Genomic DNA, 15,312 nt, shown 5'->3' with positions numbered 1-15,312 from the left:
AAAAGTACGGTGCCCCGCAGGAGGTGGGGCCTGGAAAACAAGATGGCGCCTGTACACTTGATGAGCCAGGTTGTCAGAGCTGGAAGGGCTGGGTCGTTTAATCTACCATGGGAGCTGGGCAGCACTTTCGTATTTAGAAAAGGGGTTGGCTCTGAATTTAGAGATTAAGCAACCTGCTGTTCCTGTATGCACTGGAATTTCAGACACAGTCAGAAACCTGATTTGCGTAACTGGTGAAACTCAACTGGAAACCAACCAGACTGAGGTCTGGACTCCCCAGGCCAAGGGGCAGTTAGGAATCAGCACGTGAGAGAATGTATTAGGCTTGCCCAAGAGGGAGTGGTGCTGTGTGGCCAGATGCAGTGAGGCGGGCTATGGGGTGAAGGGTTGACTTTGGGTTCCCAGAAGGCTCGGGCTGGAGGGTGAGTAACCTCTTCCTCTGCATGGGTAGGCAGTGTGTGTCAGAATGCTAAAACTACCTGGTACCACATGGTAGCACGTGGGACCTTTTCGCTTCTGAGGCATGCAACCAAGCTGGTTCCTAAAGAGACAGAAACCACTGAAGTCTAATCACTTTGGCGTGCAAGCCATGAGCAGCCCTTAACAAGCCAACTCATCTATACAGTGTTGTGAGGGCTGAGTGTCCAGCCCAAAGCTGAAGCATCTGTCATCTCCCTTTGGCTATGGAAACAAGGCTGGAATCGGACATCTATTTATCATTTTTTTCCTGATGGTGAATAGAATCAAAGACCAAGCCAGACGTCTGCATATATGCACAAAGCGTGTAAACCTAGAGGAAAGGAACAGCCAGGCAAAATAGAAGTTATGATTCTGAATTCAGGAAAACTTGTGACCGTGTCTATAAAAGGGAATCGATAATTTCGTGGCTCAGTGACCAGCAGGGGATCCCTTTCTGTGGCTTTGTGTTTACATACAAGCCGTGCCCCTCTTAAGAGCTTTTGTAGGTGATATTGTCTCTCACTTTCAAACATGAGTTCTTTACATTACCTGCGGTGGGCACTGGGGGTGGAGCACAAGGTCCCTCATGCCGTGGAGATACTGACTGGAGCCCTGCCTTTCCTTGGTGACGGGGGGACAAGATAGCAACATTCTCCCTCCATGGACATGGCAACGGTTCCTTGTAGCAGAGCATACCCCATTGTGACTTCTTCTGCTGTCTTTGCTGTCCCTTGTGGTCCCATCTGCCCAGATTGCCTTTGTTAAGCGCAGGGGTGCCCCACTGTATAGCCACACTGTGACTCCACAGATGGCCTCAGCAGGGCACATCGTCAGCCCTGCACCACAAGGTCCCTGCACCACGAGTCAGGCCATGACAGTTGTTGACTTGGGACTCTAGATCTGCCTTCCCTTTCTTTCAGGATCTCTTCCTGTAGAATCAACCGAACTATATTTTACATGCAGCAGAGGAACTTGGTCCTTAAAGGGACCAAAAGTGACTCATTGGTAGAAGAGAAGGATCACCTGATAGTCTGTATTTTTGGTAATTTTGAGGTTTGGAGGTCGTCAGGTCGCCTAAAGCCACATACACCCAGACCATCTCTTTGCCTTTCTCATTTCAACACTTCCCAAATTAGAAGATGGAAACCAAGTTGGAAATTGGCCGAGTAAGGTGGATCTGAGGAAGGCACGAAGTGGCCCTTGAGAATCCGTTTGGTAAAAAGTCTCTATTTCAGTGAGACACCTGAGACCGCGGGGGCAGAACATCAGTGCAGATAACTCCCAGTGAAGGGCAGATAAATGTTCTTGTGTTTATGTATTGTGTTTTTCCAAGGCTTGCCCTTTTAACAAAAACTTAAAATTCTTACAAACTCTTCCTTCCCATCCCCATGCCCCCCCCCCCAAAAATAGTGGTTCTGTAGTGAACAATTTAGATTTCTACATAAATCATAACAAAAATGGAAGACCACAAGCCATGAGGTGAGTGGCAGGAGATCCAAGGGTAGCAGAGCTGGTCTTCATTTGAATGGCATGAATCCCAAAATTCATCATGGTGCTCTTAATGGAATAGCAATCTTTCGCTCGTGCCTTTTGCACCAACATTTCTGCCCCTTTGGCAAAAGTGTTCATATTTTCTCTTGCTGGCTACTTCCACCAGCAAGAGGAGGATCTGCTTTCCAAGGAGCCCCATCTTTGACTTGCCAAATTCCACCTTCTCCATGAGTTTGCAACACTTTGACTTCAGTTCCCAGACGACTGCCCATGGGATAGAGGCTTGACTTTTGGCAGTAAGCTGCTGGCTTTGGAAAACATCACAGGTATTTTATTGTAACAGATGCAAGACAGTTTTGGCAAGGGAGCAATAAAGACCTGGAGGGGAAACAGAAAATTACATCTAAGTGCTGCAGGAAAGAAGGTGGCAAAAATAAAGGATGCAGTTTGGATTTGTAAAGCTAAGTCCTTTGCACAATCTATTTTACAGGCTAGAACTTGCTTGACTTCAGTTTATCCCTCAAGTTGAGTCAAGGAATGTTAGAATGAAATGCTGAAGCTGTGAAATGTACGTACTTGGGGACAACTTGGTGTTTGAGGATGTTATTGGAGTCCCACTGGCCCATCCAAACTTTGTGTGATGAAAATCCTGCTGTTTTTATACTGCTGAGACATTAGATGCCTTTATGCCTGTGTCTAATTAGACATTTGTAGCTAGTTTGTTAGGGTAATAGAAATTTAACTTCTCATCTTAAAAGTGAACAGATTCAGCCATTTCAGTAGAAGAAACATCAGTCTTCGCTATACCCTCTGGTGGCTTCATTCATTACATTTGTTGCCACTGGGATTTCAAAATGGAGATAGAATCTTCTATCAGTTTTAGTATGTGTTTTGTTTTTTAATTCTGTGGGTTCTTCATCTACTCCAGAAACAACTTCTGGGTCACTCTAAAACCTAAGCAGTCTTGAAGCCAGGATCTCAAACCTTGCAAATTAGTCACTATTCTAGGCCACATCACAGTGAGTGATATAGCACTGATTTTTAAAATCGTTTTTGTTCTGATGTGATTTACTATGATAGACTCTTGTTATCCACAGATTCACTCTGAAATCTGTGAGGTTTCCTCTGCTTTCAACCTATTTTCTTTTTTATGGCTGTATCTTATGTGATTAGCCCTGGAACCAGGATAGGTGGAGAACTAGGTCAAGATGATAATGCAACTGACTAGTCATAGGATGTTCAGACTGCAAGGTTTAGAGATGTATTTTTCAGGTGACCAAACCTAGATAAAGAGAAGCTAAGTGTGAGTGCTATCCTTTGTGTGTGTATGAGCATGTGTGTGTGTGTGTGTGTGTGTGTGCGTGTGTGTGTCAGGGAGGGAGAAATGTAACTATTTCATGGCACTCACATGGACCTGGAGACATGGCTCTTTTTGAGCAAAACTTTTTTTAAAGATACAAAGTTTCACTCTCTTGCCCAAACTGGCATGCAGTGGTTCGATCCTAGCTCACTGTAACCTCGAACCACCTGGGCTCAAGTAATCCTCCCGCTTCAGCTTCCCAATGTACTGAGATTATAGGCGTGAGCCACTGCACCCGGCCAAACAAAACTCTTTATGTAAGACTGTGTCTCAGTTTGTAGGTCTGCCTTCTCTTTTGTAAACATGTGGTCCAAACACACTCACATGGTTTGTTTTTGTTAGAGAAATGCCTCATGGTGTCGTAACAACTTTTCGGTGAGAGTTCAAACCAGTGTGAGATGAACTCCCCAAGGTTGATGTGCTCAGTTCCATTTTGCTTTCATGGCACTTGGGTTGATGTGAGGGGAAAATAGCCTGCAGAACAGTCTAAGATGCTTTGGATGTGTAGTTTTGAAATTCAGAGACAAGGCTGGGCACGGTGACTCACACCTGTAATCCCAGCACTTTGGGAGCCCAAGGCGGGTGGATCACCTGAGGTCAGGAGTTCGATACCAGCCTGGCCAACACGGTGAAATCTCATCTCTACCAAAAATACAAAAATCAGCTGGGCGTAGTGGTGGCACGTGCCTGTAATCCCAGCTACTCCTCAGGCGGAGGCAGGAGAATCTCTTGAACGTGGGAGGCGGTGGTTGCAGTGAGTCGAGATTGTGCCACTGCACTCCAGCCTGGGCGACAGAGCAAGACTGTGTCTCAAAGAAAAAAAAAAATCAGAGACAAAATCGATTTTGGTTTTTCCTGAAAATGGATCTTATTTTGAGAACCACAGTTGACACGGCTGTGGGAAGTGTTGCTTATTCTTGGCAAGAAAACTACCCTGAAAAGGTGCTTATGATCCAGGAGACAGAAGCCTGCCCTAGGCACTCTGGCAGAGCTGGGGGAACCGTTCAGAACTCAGCATCAGTAGTTTGTATTAAATCCACATTTGTATGGTAGGACCCACCCAGATGAAGAAGGCGCATCCTAAAAAGCGGGGTTATTTTAGTTACCCTGTGTAATGGTATTCAGAATGTAACATGGGATTGTACATTCGGAATGTAATATTTTTGCTTCAGAAATATTTAGAACCCAACCTAGAGGGTTTAATCCAAAGGACGTATTAAACACTTGCGTGCTTAGCTATGTAGAAGCCACAAGACACAAAGAAGCGGACGAGGCAAATGCAGTCACTATCAGAGAAGGAAGTGATTTGACCAGCTTGTCCTCAAACTAAATCAGACAGAGACAGACAGATATAGGGCACAACACTCTCTTTATTCCTTTTGCACAGGATCTTTAAGCAGCTCTCTATCTTCACCTGGATTCTATTAGTAGATTTCAGAGGGACTGTGAACCTGGAAGGGAAGAAAACTGAACTGTAGCTCAAATTTGGTATTTCCTTCAATAATGGATGTAGGCAACAAAGGACAGTAGTATTAGCAATCCTTGTCTTTGTCACCAGCACAAATGATATTCATTATTTGCAGCAGATAAATCCCAATATCATCTACACTCATTGCTACTTTGAGAATATGTCAGCTAGTCTGTTTAGCAACTATGTTGCTAGATCTTCGAATTCAGTGTAACAAGCACATGCAGGTTACTACATTACAAATCTTCAAATATTTAGGGTATTGTTTTTCCGGATAATTGGTTTTCTTTGTAATCCTATGCATTTTATACATTTAAAATATAATTTTTGAAACTTTACCAGGTAGCCAGAGAGTCTACAGCACAAAATAATGAGAGAAGGAAGAAAAGGAACCCTGTCTTAAGGGCTACCATTTGATATTTACTTAGATCTTCATTTACCGGGGAAAAAATAAGAGCCCAGGACAACATGGTATGTTCTAGCCTATCCCCTATCTGGGGGATCTTGGTAAAATGCTGTAGGCCTGGGGTGGGGCCTGAGATCTCTGCTTTTCTAACAAATTCAAACAAATTCAGAATAGCCAGGCTGTAGCCTACAGCAATTCAGATAAGAACCTCTGTTTTCCAAACTCACTTCTTATAATTTTGATAAATCTTAGTTGTAGGTAGCTTAAGTATTACAACACGTGGTTGTGGGAAGAGATGTTCCAGGAGAGGAAATGTGGGAAAATCCCAGAAAACAGACTTCACCTGCTTCCAAGTGTGTATGTTGCCTCCTTTAGATCCCAGAGTAACTGCCCTGTTGGGGTGTTAATTAGGTGGAAGCTTAGGCTCTGGGAGAGGCTGCCAAGGTGGAGGGTGGGGTGGCAGCGTATGCACGTGTGTCCCCAGGTGACTCATGGTGTGCATTCCCTGGGAAACAGCTGCAGCTGCGCCTTGGAGGAGCCGCTTCCTGGGCTCGTGGCCCGTGTGCACCAGGTGAGCTGTGAGCTGAGCCGTGCGCAGCAGCTGCTTGCCTGTAGCCAGTTACCTCAGCCCTGCTGGGTGCAGAAGAGGGCAGATTACCGTCTGATCCCATACATGTGTGCGGACCAGATGCTCTGCGCTCAGGAGGACTGTGTATATGGCTTTCTTCTTTCGAGAAGGGAGATTTATTAAGTGTGTCATTGGATGATGCAAGTTGTATATCTTTGTAAGATTTTCATGGACGTTTGCAAGTTAGAGAAAGGTCCTTTGGCAGAGTGTCAGGGAGTAAAACTGTCCCTGTACCTCCGCAGCCCAAGCAGCTCCTTTAATAGCTCCAGAACCTCGAGCTCTGACCGACTATCCCTTAATGGTGTGCTTTTGGCCTTGGTCAAACGACTTATGTCACAGGCCAACTGGTGGCTTCACAGGGTGGCGCTTATAAACAGAAATCCAATTTTGTGTGTTTATCAGAGGTTAGCAGCAGCCTGGAAACTGACTCATGCTAATCAGATTCCCAGGAGACTGGCATTGAGCAGTCAAAGCCAGGTTATTGATTCCTAGTGAAGGAGGGATTCTTCCAGTGGCCAAAGATGTTAGTGCCATCTCTTGTTTGTTTCTGCTATCTCGGTCCTATCTTCTGGGGAGAGAGGTGGTTGACTATGAGAACATCATGTGGAATATGTCTTAAGGAATGTTCCAGGATTCTACATACAGCATCCCCGTTCATGTAGAGGGCTGAAGAACCACACCAAAATTCTGTCTTTGGGTTTGCCTTTACTAGATTCCCTCGAGAAACTCTCCCCAACCCTGTTTTTCCCCCTTGTTCTCTTCCTTATGGGAACCCCCCAGGGTGTTCTGCCGTGGCTTTCATAGTTTCAGACTCTGCCTGCCTGAGACCACATCGTCTCCCCTGGATTGGATCCAGGTGCTTCCTGGGTCTCCTCCCCCAGGAAGAGTCTTGAAGGAGATGGTCATGAGGATGGGGACAGGTGCACAGCCGTTATGGGGTGATCCTTACTATTTCTGTTATTCCTACTCTTTCTTTTTTCCTCTTTCTATTTCTACTCTTGAGGTAAACTCTCTAGAGCCCCAAGAGTGTTCATCTTAGCCTTGAGGAAGCACAGGTGGCACCTCATGACTGGAAGAATTCTCCCTGGCAAACATGCTGTTTTATTTTCATTTGTTTTTGTTTCTCATTTTGAGATGGAGTCTCCCTCTGTCACCCAGGCTGGAGTGCAGTGGCATGATCCCGGCTCACTGCAACCTCCACCTCTCGAGTTCAAGGGATTCTCCTGCCTCAACCTCTTAAGTAGCTAGGACTACAGGCGTGCGCCACCACACCTGGCTAATTCTTGCATTTTTAGTAGAGATGGGGTTTCACCATGTTGGCCAGACTGGCCTCGAACTCCTGACCTCAAGTGCTCTGCCTGCCTCGGCCTCCCAAAGTTCTGGGATTACAGGCGTGAGCCACTGCGCCTGGCCAAACATGCTGTTTTATACCAGTCTCTGCAGGAAGAGTCTCTATTTAGTTATCTATGTTCTTGGTTCCCAAAATCTATTGTGTGAACCTGACCTCATCTCGAGAGGCATTTTAGGAAATACAGATTGTTGGGCCCTGCGGGGGGTCTGGGTGGGGTCTAGAGTCATATTTGTAAAACATTCCTTGGGAGTAGAGGAATTCCTTGGATTGTGCTCCCCACCGCCCCACGTCAGAACATTTTTATGGCACTGCTGTCCTACTACCAGTGAGTGATAGATGATTAGGAGGTCCCTTATTTATACTTGTTTGCTTAAATCTTTATTGAATAACTGTCATTTTACAAAGCAGTCCTTTTTTTCTTCAGAGAAAAGGCTCCATAGATTATTCTTTTTGTTTTGTTTTGTTGTTTGTTAAGAAACGGTATTGCTCTGTTGCCCAGGTTGGAGTGCACTGGTGCAATCATAGTTCACTGTAACCTTCGGGGCTCAAGCAATCCTCCCACCTCAGTTTCCCAAGTGGCTGCGAGTACAGATACCACCACCGGCTAATTTTTAAAAATATTTTTTGTAGAGACATGGGTCTTACTACATTGCCCAGGCTGGTTTTTAACTCCTGGCCTCAAGAGATCCTCCCACTTCTCCCTCCCAAAGTGTTGGGATTACAAGCATGGGCCACCATGTCCAGCCAAGATGGTTCTTTTGATCAGTCAAACTTGGAAACCACCACTGTAGACCTGTTGTCCCAGACCCAGAGCCCTGATTTTATGGATGAGGAGACTAAGGCCTCGAGAAAGAACGGGCTAACTGGCATCAAGGGTGCCAGGACTGACCCTCGGTTTAGAGGGACAATATACAAAGGTACATTGGAAACTACTGGGTCTACAAAGACCAGGTTCTATGTGTACTCTCTGGTTCTTGATGAGATCCACTATTCTAAGTCCCAGGGGCCTTGTTTCTGGGCTGTCACATTAGAATGGCGATGATGAAATGGCCATGTATGCAGGGTACAGAAACAAATTTAACCTGAGCATCCTTTCTCAGGTCTAGACTAAAACTTGAGTGACATCAGCCATCCTAAGGCTTCCACAGCTGACAGGCCCCTGGAATGCCCCAGGTGCCCTGCCTCTTCAGTAGACCATTTCATCCTTCAATGCCTCAACTTTACCATCTATAAAATAAAGACAGATTTATCTGTGCTACCTCCCTTACAAAGTTGATATGAAAATCAAATGAAACATAAGCCAGGTGTGGTAGCTCATTCCTGTAATCTCAGCAGTTTGGGAGGCCGAGGCAGTTAGACTGCTTGAGCCCAGGAATTCAAGACCAGCTTAAAAATTTTAAAAAAATACAAAAATTAGCTGGGCGTGGTGGCACAAGCCTGTGGTCCCAGCTACTCAGGAGGTTGAGGATGGGGAATCGCTTAAACCTGGGAGGTGGAGGTTGCAGTGAGCCAAGTTGGCACCACTGCATTCCAGCCTGAAGGATAGAGTGAGACCTGGTCTGTGCGTCTGTTTGTGGGGGGTGGTGGATGTGGAGAGCGAGAGAGAGAAAGAGAGAGAGAAGTAGGGGAGGGGGAGAGAGGGAAGGAAGGCCAAATGAACAATGTATGTGAAGGGCTTTGAGAAAGAAAGTGCCAAGCATTATATAAACTTTAAGGGTGGTCTCATTATCATCATCCCTATTATATATTATCTCCAGAGACTTCACATGTCTGCTGAGTGGCTCCAAATAGAATCAGCACAGGTGGAAGACATACTTTATTCTATTATAACCCAGTGAAAGGCTACTTGGAAGGAATCAGGATTTCCATAGAAGTACATCACTTCTGAATTTTCTGAAGTAGCTCTAATGGCCCATTAGTGAATCATTTCACACCCTCTGCCCTTTTTGTGGTGGCTTTCCAGCTATGCTTCAGAGTTCAGAGTTGTTTGGGCAAGCAAGCTGGGACATGTAAGTCAGAGGATGTTCTTCTGTCTGCTCAGGGGCGAGGGCTGTCTTTGATACCTCTGCTGCTGCCCTAGATGGTGCAAATGCTCCAAGATTTGTCATTTTGCGAATGGCAGGCTTTTCGACCTTGTGTTCCAGACTAGATTAAGAACCAGACAGATTTTAATATCTGTAAAGAGTTTCTGCAACTTTTCCAGCAAAGAGATATCCCTAGAACAGATAAAGCTTTCTTTTCCTCCCCTGGAAATGATAAAGCTTGAGAACAACAGAACTCAGGCGGTGGTATAATAATTAACCTTAATGATCTTAAGTACCAACGAGGTCTCTATAGAGTTGCTTAAAGAAAACATACAGATTTGCAGACATAAGGTATAAAAACAGAAAACTTAAATGTGAGAAATTCTAATAAAAGGAGTATGTGATTGAATGATATGATGTAAATGGCGTATGCTTCCTGGAGGGTACTTCTGGCTCTGAGGTCATGTGATTCTGTAACAGTCCCAGCTTTGAATGGTTGGGTGGAGTAGGTGAGAGAACCACTTACATATATAAATTGTTTTAGGCTGGGTGTGGTGGCTCATGCCTGTAATCCCAGCACTTTGGGAGGCCAAGGAGGGTGGATCACCTGAGGTCAGGAGTTCAAGACCAGCCTGGCCAACATGGTGAAACCCCATCTTTACTAAAAATACAAAAATTAGCTGGGAGTGGTGGCAAGCGCCTGTAATCCCAGCTACTCGGAGGTTGAAGCAGGAGAATCGCTTGAACCCAGGAGGTGGAGGTTGCACTGAGCTGAGATCGTGCCACTGCCCTCCAGCCTGGGTGACAGAGTGAGACTCTGTCTCAAAAAAAAAAAAAAAAAAAAGTATTCCTGGCTGGCTTCTTCTCACCCCCACTCCCACCCCTAGATTTATTATTACAGAATCTTGGAAGCAATAGAAGGTAGATAGAGAATCTTATTTTTTTTTTTTTTTAAGTTCTTCACATGCCACCAACGTTAGGAAGTATACAACTTTCTAAGAACTTCATCCTCATGTGTGACCCAAGGAGAGTGTAAAATAGCACTTCAAACCCCAGTTCCCCAAATTCATGCAATTCTAACAACAGGAGTTCGAGATACGCAACAGAAAACAATTCTGGCTCATTTAACAGAAAAGAAATTCAGTGACAGAATTTTGGGAAGCTCACAGATACCAACGGAAGTGTGAAGGTCTGGGCTTAAGAGAATGGGCAAAAACCAAGGGGGACTAGGTGGCCGAGGGCGAGTCCAAGGTCATGGCACGGGAGCCATCTGCTTAGGACACTACCACCATTACTAGACTCCTGTACCAGTCTTCATCTGTCCCCATGTCTGTGTCTCCATGTCCCTCCGTTATAATCCAGAATGCCAGGCAAGGTCTCCCAGGGGGCCAAATCTAGATCATATGCCTGTTACTCATGCCTGGGAGTGGGAAGAGAGAATAGACATCTCTATCAGCTCTCTTATAACAGGCACTTCCCCCAACTCCAAAGGGTGATTAGATAGGTGCTGGATAGCCACAAAACTGTTCATCTTCCCCACCACATGGGCAAAATGAGTTGGGAAGATGTGTCTCGTCTTTATCTGCCAACTTTTCTTGGGTCTACATCTTTCTCTTTCCTGCCCTTGCTTTCCTTCTGTGCCTGTCCCAGATGCCCACCCTCTCAAGCTTGGCATAGCTGATAGACCACCAAGCTCAGTGTAATTGGCTCACTGTTGGTCATTTCTCTTTTCTCTCCTCCCCGCCCCTCCTCTGCCCTCCCCTCCTCTCCCCTCCCCTCCTCTCCCCTTCCCTCCCCTCCTCTTTTCTCGACAGAGTCTTGCTCTGTTGCCAGGCTGGAGTGCAGTGGCCGATCTCAGCTCACTGCAACCTCCGCCTCCCGTGTTCAAGCAATTCTCCTGCCTCAGCCTCCCTAGTAGCTGGGACTACAGGTGTGCACTACCACACCCAGCTAATTTCTGTGTTTTTAGTGGAGATGGGGTTTCACCATGTTGGCCAGGATGATCTTGATCTCTTGACCTTGTGATCTGCCCACCTTGGCCTCCCAAAGTGCCGGAATTACAGGCGTGAGCCACTGCGCCAGTCCAGTCATTTCTCTTCCTGTTAGTCCTTTCACTCAGCGCCCCCTCCACCAGCCAAGTCAGAAACCCTGACTGCACCATCCCTGGTGGCCTCCCTGCCTCAGAAGGCAGCCATTCCACCAAGGGACAGCCCTAGGTGTTTAAAAGTTTTTGTTTCATGAAGCCAAATATCTTCTGCCATTTAATCTTTTTCTCATTGGTACTGATTCTGTTACCTGTGGCACCCTGAAGTGGTCTACTCCATTCTTCTTGTTCATATATTTTTTGTATGAAACCATCATATCCTATCCCATACCCCACCCTCCACGCAGATTGTCTTCTTCGGGGTAAGCACCTTAGTCTCTTCAGCTGCTCATCATAAGATAGCATTGCCATTTTTAGTTTTTTTTTTTTTTTCCGAGATGGAGTCTTGCTGTCGCTCAGGCTGGAGTGTGGTGGTGTGATCTCAGCTCACTGCAACCTCCATCTCCCGGGTTCAAGCAATTCTCCTGCCTCAGCCTCCCAAGTAGCTGGGATTACAGGCATGTGCTACCACACCGGCTAATTTTTTTTTTTTTTTGTATTTTTAGTAGAGATGGGTTTTCACCATGTTGGCCAGGCTGGTCTCAAACTCCTGACCTTGTGATCCTCCCACCTTGGCCTCCCAAAGTGCTGAGATTACAGGTGTGAGCCACCACGCCCGGCTGCCATTTTTAAATTTTAATGCCAGAACTGCATCACATTCTCTATATGCAGTCTTATCCAGAAGAGGCTTATTACCTCCTCCAGTGATGTGGACAGTTGACTTCTCTTAATGCAGTCAAAGATTACAGTGCCTTTGAAGTTGGCTCTGTCACGAACTTAAGTTGACCATCTATGAGACCCCATAGGTTGTGCCTGAAACTATGTGGACTTGTTCAGAACATCCTGTGGGATCAGATTCTGATCCACCAGCCTGGGGCCGTGATCCTGGCACTAGCATTCTATGCTGTTAACTTGGTTTGCTTGAGAGAATCTCCCCATGGCCCTGTGGAAGGACTGAGAAGGTGAGCTGCAGGTTGCTGGAAAAATGAAAAGCTCTGACCAATGGGGAAGACTGGGTTTTATATACTTTATTTTCATTAAGTGGATCCTCGTTCCTAAGCAAATAACTGACATGCTCTTGTTCGATAGAAGATGGTATGGGAAGACAGGGTGAGGATTGGTTTGCATTTTGAGTGTTTTTATTATTATTAAGTCAGGTTTATTGAGATATAATTTGTTTACTCTTCAGCATAATAAATTTTCCCCAATTCCAGAAGAAATTAAACGGAGTACACCCACAGTACAAAATTGAGATATTATACTAAAGTAAGAAGCTAAAGGAAGACCTCTCTGGTTGTACCAGTCTGTAAATTCTGGCAAACACAAGTCTTGTGAATTACCACCACACCCAAGACAGAGAACCATTTCCTCACCCTTGAACGTATCCCCCATAGTCATCTTTTTCCTAATCCCCAGTCTCTGGCAACCATTGATATATACTCTCTTCCTATTTTGCCCTTTTCAGGATGTCATATAAATGGAATCTTAGTCCACTTGGATGTCTATTAAAAAATACCTTAGACTGGGTTGTTGATAAACAACAGAAATTTATTGCTCGTAATTCTGGAGGCTGCGAAGTCCAAGATCAAGGCAGCGGCACATTCAGTGTCTGGTGTGGGCCCTGTTCCTCATAGATGTCACCTTCTTGCTGCACCTGCACATGGTGGAAGGGGCAGATAAGCGCCCTCAGGCTTTTTCTTTCTTTTCTTTTTTGAGATACAGTCTCACTCTGTCTCCCAGATTGGAGAGCAGTGGCGCCATCACAGCTCACTGCAGTCTCAGCCTCCCATGCTCAAGCGATCCTCCCACCCACAGCCTCCCTGGTAGCCAGGATTACATGTGTACAGCACCACACCCAACTAATTTTTAAACTTTTTTTAAGAAACAGGGTCTCACTTTGTTGCCCAGAATGAACTCAAACTCCTGGGTTCCAGTGATCCTCCTGCCTCAGCCTCTCAAAATACTGGATCTACAGGGCTGAGCCACCGCACCTGGCCTTCAGGCTTCTTATGTAAGGGTTCTACCCTTATTCACGAGGTTCTCTAACTTCATGGCCTAAAGACCTCTCAAAGGCTTGACCTGTTAATACTATCACATTGGGGATTAAGTTTCAACATAAGAATCTGGGGAGACACAAACATTGAGTCCACAGCAGAATTGTACAGTTTGTAGCCATTTGACTCTTCTTTCACTTAGCAAAATGGATTGAGTCATCCATGCTGTTTCATGTTTCAGTAATCCATTCCTTTTAATTGCTGAATAGTATTCCTTTGTGTACACGTGCCACAGTTGGTTTCTCTGTTTGCTCTTAGAATGTGCTGTTACATCAGGTAGAAGTTCGTATAACGTCTCATGAAAGAGAGGTTTTGTGCCCTTTCTCTCAGAAAAATATGGTGAATTGGACAAAGAAACTTTTGCTCTTGTATGTGATCACTGCATTCCCGTCATGCTAGATTGTCATCTCCTAAAGCTTTGGAAAAAAAAGTATGAAAAGTAAAGTATTTGAAAAAGAGTATGTATGTTTTCTTTTTCTTTGCCCACAAGCATCAGCACTAGATTTTTGTCTGTTTTTTGTTTTTGTCTTAGATTTTTGTCTATTTTGAATACGGATCTTATTTCTGTCTCTCATTACACTTTGAAACAAGTTTAAACCTTTTTGGGTTTTGTTCTATTTAAAGAAAGATCGGCCGGGCGCGGTGGCTCACGCTTGTAATCCCAGCACTTTGGGAGGCCGAGGCGGGCGGATCACGAGGTCAGGAGATCGAGACCACAGTGAAACCCCGTCTCTACTAAAAAAATACAAAAAATTAGCCGGGCGCGGTGGCGGGCGCCTGTAGTCCCAGCTACTCGGAGGCTGAGGCAGGAGAATGGCGTGAACCCGGGAGGCGGAGCTTGCAGTGAGCCGAGATTGCACCACTGCACTCCAGCCCGGGCGACAGAGCAAGACTCTGTCTCAAAAAAAAAAAAAAAAAAAAAAAGAAAAGAAAGATCTGGTCAGTATCTCTAAAGGAAATCTGTCACTATTTTATGTCTTTATTAAATTGTAATTATTACATAAATAGGGATGCCAGAATTAAACTCTTTTTAAGTACTGTTTTCAGTTTAAAGTTGGACTTGTTCCACTGTCTGTGGTCATAATTTTGAGATATCCATGCCAAGAGATATATCATAAACACTGCATTCTGAAATGCAGGTTAGAGTGGAGAAAGGGATATCATAGCAGAGAGTGATTTGAAATAATTATGTGATGGGAATGTCTGAATTTGTAATCTCTGTATCCCTTTGATTCATGATCTGGTAAAAGTAACATTAGAAGAAAATCTTGGATTTCAGAACCTCAATTGAAAACTTTTGGGATGCTGATTACAGCATAAAGATGTACTTTAAAGATTCAAAACTGACCACTAGGACTGGCTAAGTGAATTATTTGTTTGCTTATTAATGGGGCCAACCTTAACTTACTGCATCCTTAAGTAAAGAACAGTAGCTCAGATTATGTATCTACAACCATAGTTCCTGTAACTAATAAATGGACCCTGCAGACATTCTTTTAGGGACACCAGATTCTACTGTCTTCCTTTCCTATCTATAAATAAATACAGTTTCCATCAAATCTGAAAATAATTTATTTGGAACTTGAACAGATTAACTAAAATTCATATAAAAGAGGGGAAAGTGAGTGAATAGGAAATATTTGAAAAATAAGAAGAATAGCCCAGGCACAGTGACTCATGCCTGTAATCACAGCACTTTGGGAGGCCGAGGCAGATGGATCACCTGAGGTCAGGAGTTAAGAGACCAGCCTGGCCAACATGGTGAAACCCTGTTTCCACTAAAAATACAAAATTAGCCAGGTGTGGTGGTGCACGCCTGTAGTCCCAGCTACTTGGTAGGCTGAGACAGGAGAATTGCTTGAACCTGGGAGGCAGAGGCTGCAGTGAGTCACGATCGTGCCACTGCACTCCAGCATGGGCAAGACAGA

General features: G+C 45.0%; 1 protein-coding gene across 7 annotated transcripts in view; it reads left to right on the top strand.

The window, feature by feature from the left end:
* Positions 1-15,312, top strand: part of PDZD2 (PDZ domain containing 2) — a 483,697-nt gene that overhangs the window by 309,076 nt on the left and 159,309 nt on the right. Inside the window, exon 1 of one of the 7 annotated variants that reach the window (XM_055245683.2) lies at positions 2,422-2,518. The exons of the other annotated variants lie outside the window; for them this stretch is intronic. The gene's annotated coding sequence lies outside the window, so the exon portion shown is untranslated. Of the gene's footprint in view, positions 1-2,421; positions 2,519-15,312 lie in introns of those variants that run through there. 7 annotated transcript variants of the gene reach the window in all.

Source organism: Symphalangus syndactylus, chromosome 16, assembly GCF_028878055.3.
Source record: "Symphalangus syndactylus isolate Jambi chromosome 16, NHGRI_mSymSyn1-v2.1_pri, whole genome shotgun sequence".
Lineage (NCBI taxonomy): Eukaryota > Metazoa > Chordata > Mammalia > Primates > Hylobatidae > Symphalangus > Symphalangus syndactylus.
The sequence above is the reverse complement of the archived record's forward strand: the minus strand, read 5'-3'. Positions and strand labels throughout refer to the sequence as shown.